The sequence below is a fragment of the Bos indicus x Bos taurus genome, chromosome 2, assembly GCF_003369695.1.
Source record: "Bos indicus x Bos taurus breed Angus x Brahman F1 hybrid chromosome 2, Bos_hybrid_MaternalHap_v2.0, whole genome shotgun sequence".
Classification (NCBI taxonomy): Eukaryota; Metazoa; Chordata; class Mammalia; order Artiodactyla; family Bovidae; genus Bos; species Bos indicus x Bos taurus.
The window spans coordinates 40343028-40349312 of NC_040077.1; the positions used below are offsets into that span (position 1 = coordinate 40343028).

A 6285-nucleotide genomic window follows, 5' to 3' on the forward strand; every position below is an offset into this window, starting at 1 on the left:
AGAGTGATTTAAGCGTGACTTTGTGTTTAACCCTCTTGTTTACTAGGAAATTTAACATTGCCTCTGTAATGCTAAGGAGCTCTGCTGTCTGTTGCTGCCCTCTGTAGTGATGACAAAGAGAGCACAGGATCAGTTCATAGTAGAATCTGACTAAAAATTTTCTCTAGAATGCAATTGCTGCCTAGTTGAGATTCATATATTTTCAAAAATAAAAAGCCAATGGGTGTGTTTTTTTTCATTTGAAGTGTTCTTCAGCAAGTACTAGACACTAAGAACATAACCTGACTGCTTTTTTAAGTATAATGCTTAAATATTGCAATGTGATTCATTTAGTCTGATTGAAAGTACCGCTAAGAATACTTACATATAAACTAAAATGGTAAAATAATATATTTAAAAAGTAGATTTATGACTTAAGATTTCAGATTGGATGGCAACAACTAAGAATGGTCCAGAATTTCTGCCTTTATCAGAGCCAATTTTATATTAAGCCATTTAATTCTCCCTGAGGCTGTTACCTTATGGATCAAATGGGATCATTGTAGAGCTAAATTCATACAAAGAATGCAGTTTGTACTCATCCCTGGTGGCTCAGACCATAAAGATTCTGCTTTCAGGACAGGAGACCCAGTTTTGATCCCTGGGTCAGGAAGATCCCCTGGAGGAAGGCAAAGCAACCTGCTCCAGTATTCTTGCCTGGAGAATTCCATGGATAGAAGAGCCTGGTGGGCTACAGTACATGGCGTTGCACAGAGTCAGACTCGACTGAGAGACTTTCACAAGATCTATCTATATAATAAGCATGTTTATTTCCTTAGCTAGGTTTAGTCTGATTTAACAATGAAATGAGCTGCCTAGGTGGTGCTAGTGGTAAAGAACCTGCAAGCCAGTGCAAGAGACATAAGAGACGAGGGTTTGATCCCTGGATGGGGAAGATCCCCTGAAGGAGGGCATGGTAACACACTCCAGTATTCTTGCCTGGAGAATTCCATGGACAGAGGAGCCTGACGGGCTACAGTCCATAGCGCTGCACAGAGTTGGACACGACTGAAGCAACTTGTCATGCACACGCACAACTGTGAAATAGTTAAAATTCGTTCTTTCCTTCTCATTCCTTCTAGAACACTGCTCCCATTGCCCCTTCTTCTGGGAATAGGGTAAGAGAAGATTAGTCCAAGGGACAGGCAGTTGCTGAGTTAAGGAGGAACTTACTAGGATCCGAGTCATATCTAGGAAGAGACAACAGAAATATACGCTCTTGAAAAGAAGACCGGCTGAAGCTAAACAGGGCTTACGGCCCTGGTTAAGTGGCCTGAGGCTCAGAGCAAAGGGTTCTTGGCAGAAAATCTCAGAGTCTATAAAATAAGACTATAAAAATAAGGCCATCTTTGCTAGGATTAGGGTGTGGCCAGAGTATGACCACCCTTTGAAAGAACAGCTAATTTCATGTGATGGCTCTTTAAAATTCTTCTATATCATAAAGTCTTTTATATTATAAATTATTTTATAGCATAAAGATGTGAGTTTGTGTACTAATTCTGCCATTTACTGGCTGCCTGGTTATCCTAGAGCCAGATTCTTTGATTTCTCTGAGTCTCAGCTCCCTCTGTAAAACTGGGGTTACTTTTGAAATAATATTGCTAAAGCTCCTGATCTAATGTGTATTATTAAAAATAGTAGATATTTACACTTACCTGGTAGGGGAGGTACCATGACCATGAAGATGGTTTTCCCAGTTAGGTTCATCCACTTCACACCAGTGTGCTGATCCCTGCAATTTCCCCAAATGTGGGAAGCCCAACTGTATAATTTGTGATAGTGGAGGCTGGTATTTGCACTAAAAATAGCATTTAATAAAAGTTAATTCATTTTAAATCTGGTCAAGATAAGAGCAGTAACTGGATAGGTCAACTAGTGAGTAACATCAGTGAGTTTATTTAAGAAGGATCAAAAGAGACCATGAAACTTTTCTGAATTTCTGGAATTATATGACCTATGTGATTGCCTGATATATGTATTTCCATAGAAGAGAATTCTAGAACTGACGGGAAGACATTGAGATGTGGCCAGGGATGAGCTTTTGTACCATGCTTTCTATGAGTCAGTTGCCATGTTTAAACTTGTATTGACTTATACTTTGATTTTTCAAAGACACCATCCCTGAGGTATAAATTCAGCCTAAGTCTGACTATGACTCCACATGTCTGACTGCGACTCCAAGATGTGTTTAGTTTGTGGAGGTAGCTCATATGATTAATATTTAAATGTTAAGAGACAACTTGCCTAAATGACATGTGACATAATTAACTGACTTTTTTTTTCTGTTTAGTGGCATTGCCATTGGGAATGTTTATGGAGATCATATTTAGCTTTCAATGTAGTTTGAGGGAATAGTTGCAAAAAAATAATGATTATTCAATAGACTGTATATCTTTTTTATTTCTTTTAGCTTAAAAAACAAGTGGCCAGTTTTATAAACTCACCTCAACATAATCAGCACTTAAAATGTTGGATGAGGAAAAGTTGAGAGTTTTGGAGGGTGACTGATGAAGCCATGATTTACTGGCCTTCTTACATTGTCTCAGTTTTCTTTTGAAAACAAGAGAATACAATAAGCATTTAAGTATTTAACTTTCATAAGTAAAAGTAAGAAGTGATTTATTTAACAATGTTCAAAATGAACTTTGGAACTGGTGAAAATAAACATATGGTCCTGGAGCTAGAATATCTGGTGGTTTTGAATCACAAATGTGCTACTTCCTAGATCCATGACACTGGGCAACATTCTATGCCTTTCTGTGTTTTACTTTTCTCTATGGGACAAACTAATGGGACAAACTATAGATCTCACAACACCATGCTGTGAGGAGTAAGCAAGTTAATTCACGTAAAGCATCTACCTATATTTGTAGGCTTACAGGGAAACAAAACAATACAATATAAATCCAAGGTTTAGAGACAGTTACGGTGTGGCTCAGATGGTAAAGAATCTGCCTTCTATACAGGAGACCGGGGTTTGAACCCTGGGTGAGGAAGATCCCCTGGAGAGGGGAATGGCAAACCACTCCAGTACTCTTGCCTGGGAAATCCCATGGACAGAAGAGCCTGGTGGTCTGTAGCCCATGGGGTCGCAAAGAGTTGGACACAACTTAGTGACTAAACAACAACAATAGTAGTGATAAAACAATAAGTAGGTTTTAGAACAGTTGTCCAATTAGATGTTTTTCTTTGAATGATTATAAGAAAGGTATTTATTATGCAAAGTCCATAGCGTGGCAATTTTATTTAGAAACCTCTGAAACGTTTTAAGAAACAAATTGAGCCATAGACTTTGAGCATCTCTACCAGCTTAATGTTGTTCTTGGCTATAAGAGTCTTATTCAAAACATTGAGCAGTTTGATGGCAAGCATCTCATTTTCTAGGTGCATTTAATAATAGATGTGTTTCAAAGTCCTGTGCTTATTACATTATTGGTGACTGGATACTTGTAAAAAGTTAAGGTGGTTGTTGGTAGTCAGCCTCCTTGGTGATGCTCCCTATTTTTTAATGCCTGCTTTTGTAGAGTACAATTTAATCAATGTTTTAACTGTGAGTCAAAAGTACATATTTTATGAATTCTCCTTAAAGGTTTATGATTTTTTCTTTTACTACTAATATACAAAATGACCATTTTATGTCTCTAATGATTGTGTCTCAATAGCCCAATACAATTACTAATAGAGAACTACATGGTCTGAAATGAGCTCTAATATAATTATTTCTATCCCTGGGTTGTGGATAATTCAATCTTCAGCTCTGATGTACTCAGTTAAACATGGTGGATTTACATACCCACAGTCTTAGGTATGTATCTAAAGAGGCCAACTAGTATCATGAATAATCATTTCATTTTGGTATTTATCTAGTCAAAATCAGGTTTCTGAAAGCCTTACATGATTTTTCTCAGGTGCTCAATATTAATGAAGGAAAAGAAATTTATATGAAATACTTAGGCTTACAGGCATTTGAAACAGTCTGCCAACAGTATAAATGGAATTTCAAAGTTTGTATTTTAATTTTTTTCCAAGTGAATTTACAAAGCGCTATTTTCAAAACATTCTCACCAGCAACACATGTTTGTTCTTTACTGAATTTGTGCTGTATTATAGATTCTTAGTAAATATAATAATGAATATATATAAATGATTGAAATAGAATAATGGTGATATGCTTTGACCTTGTTTAAAGAGTTATTCTGAAGTTTCAGTTCACATAGCCTTTTACTCCTTTTTATACTACTCTGTAATTTCAAGAATTTAGAACAATAAACTAACTCTGCTGCTAAAGAAAAATTTGAGAGTAATTGCTATGGTTTTACATTTGCTTAACACCAAGGTTGCTAAGCCCCAAGAGCTAAAGGAAACATTGAATCATGAAGACTATTCATTGAGCTTTTGCTATCTAAGAGAATCTATTTTGTAAATATAGCACAAAATACTTATAAATTCAACTGATTTAGAATATTTTTTTCCATTCTTTGCTATGTTACCTGAAGTGTCTATAATGAGAAATATTCCTCTGGGTTTGGGCATTATCACAATTGTTACCTAGAAAGTTAAACCGTTACTACACATTAGCCTACGAACACATATGATCTTATCAAATATGTAGCTCAAACAGTATTCTGAAGAAAAAAAATAATATATTGGAATAGGAAAATCCTAGTTCATGGATTATTCTGAAAAGGGCAACTTTGAGTGGCATAAACCATATAGAGTTTAGCCCTGATATAAAATAACAACAACACAGTTGTTATCTATTGATAACAATAGATTATTGTTATCTACTGATAGCAATGTTATCAACATTGTTATCTTCATGTTGATGTTTGGCAGAAAATGAAGCAATTATCCCTCAATTTAAAAAATAAATTAAAAAACATTATTATCATTCTAATTGGTTCACCAGTGAGCCCAAGTAGTCATTCCTTATGAAAACAAATCAATGGAGATATTGCTTACATTAAAATGAAAAATATGTGAGTTCTTTGGATTTGATGAACAATTTACCAAATATTTAATACATATTTTTTGGCATTGTCTATTTACTATTAACTTTATTTCTAGGATTGGTATAGTGGTGAGATAGCTCCAAAATACGGCTTCTGGTCCTTAAAACACTTCTCAGTGTAAAGGAAGAGACAGTTTTTACACAAATAACAGTGGGTAGTAAATGATATAAGAAGCTGAAGTTCTTGAGTAAGAAGGTTAAGACCACATTTCAAATTGGAACACTGGAAAACTAACTGCAGTGCCTTTCCAACTGTTTTCCAGAAAGTATTATGGAAATGTATAAGAAGGGACCACTTTTAAAATCAGCAAAACAAATATAAAACATTTACTCTTATTATAAAAATCCACACTGTAAATAACTGCATAGACATTAATACTTGTCCTTCCTTGAAGACATACATATTTTTTCCCTCAGTATGGGATCATTCTAAAAGAACTGTTTTGTAATCTACATTTTAATTTAATGTATTATGAACTCCTTCCCATGGTAATAAAATTCCATGTATAGTACTTGAATATTCATCATTTGTTTTATTCATCTAATAAAAAATTGCTCATGGAGAATTCACTATATTCTTTGCACAGGCATGGTCGGGGGATACAATGTTATATATCAAAGGCATGTGTTACTGATGGCACCCAATCATAGTAGAATTTTGATGTTAAAGGACAAATGGCATAAAAGAAGACAAGGGAAAAGTAGATTTTTTTTTTATCTCCTCTATTAGTCATTGTTGAGAATGTTAACTAATTATTTGGATAATAGACATGCTCATTGAGCTACAAGATCAAGGTACTGATAACTACTTAAGTTTGTTCTGCTGTTCTGCTTCCAAACAGACATAGGTTCAAGTTCTGGCTCCATCACCTTAATGGAGCCAGCTGGGCAATTGGTCCTCTTGATTACTGAGAAATGGTTGAAAACTTTCTATTGATTACTGGTCTGGAAGTTCAAAGAGTAGGTAAAGAAAAGTTTGCTTTTCTGTCTCCACATGATTCTGATCATCTGAAACGGGAAAGCATAAATTAAAATTCTGGTGGAACTTATAGATAGCTATATATAATTTTGTTTTACTTGAAAACATCTATTCTTTATTTACTTTAAATATTTTAAAAATGGAGTATCATTGTTTACAATGTTGTGATAGTTTTTGCTATACAACAGCATGAGTCAGCTATACGTACACATATATACCCTCCCTTTTGAACCTCCTTCCCAACTGCCCCGCTCCA

General features: G+C 35.1%; 1 non-coding gene across 1 annotated transcript; it reads left to right on the forward strand.

Annotated features, from left to right (window-relative positions):
• The first annotated feature begins 1686 nt into the window (after nt 1-1686).
• On the forward strand, nt 1687-1842 carry LOC113881618. Its single transcript, XR_003508106.1, has one exon. It is a non-coding gene; the product is annotated as a U1 spliceosomal RNA (small nuclear RNA).
• Nucleotides 1843-6285: the final 4443 nt, after the last annotated feature.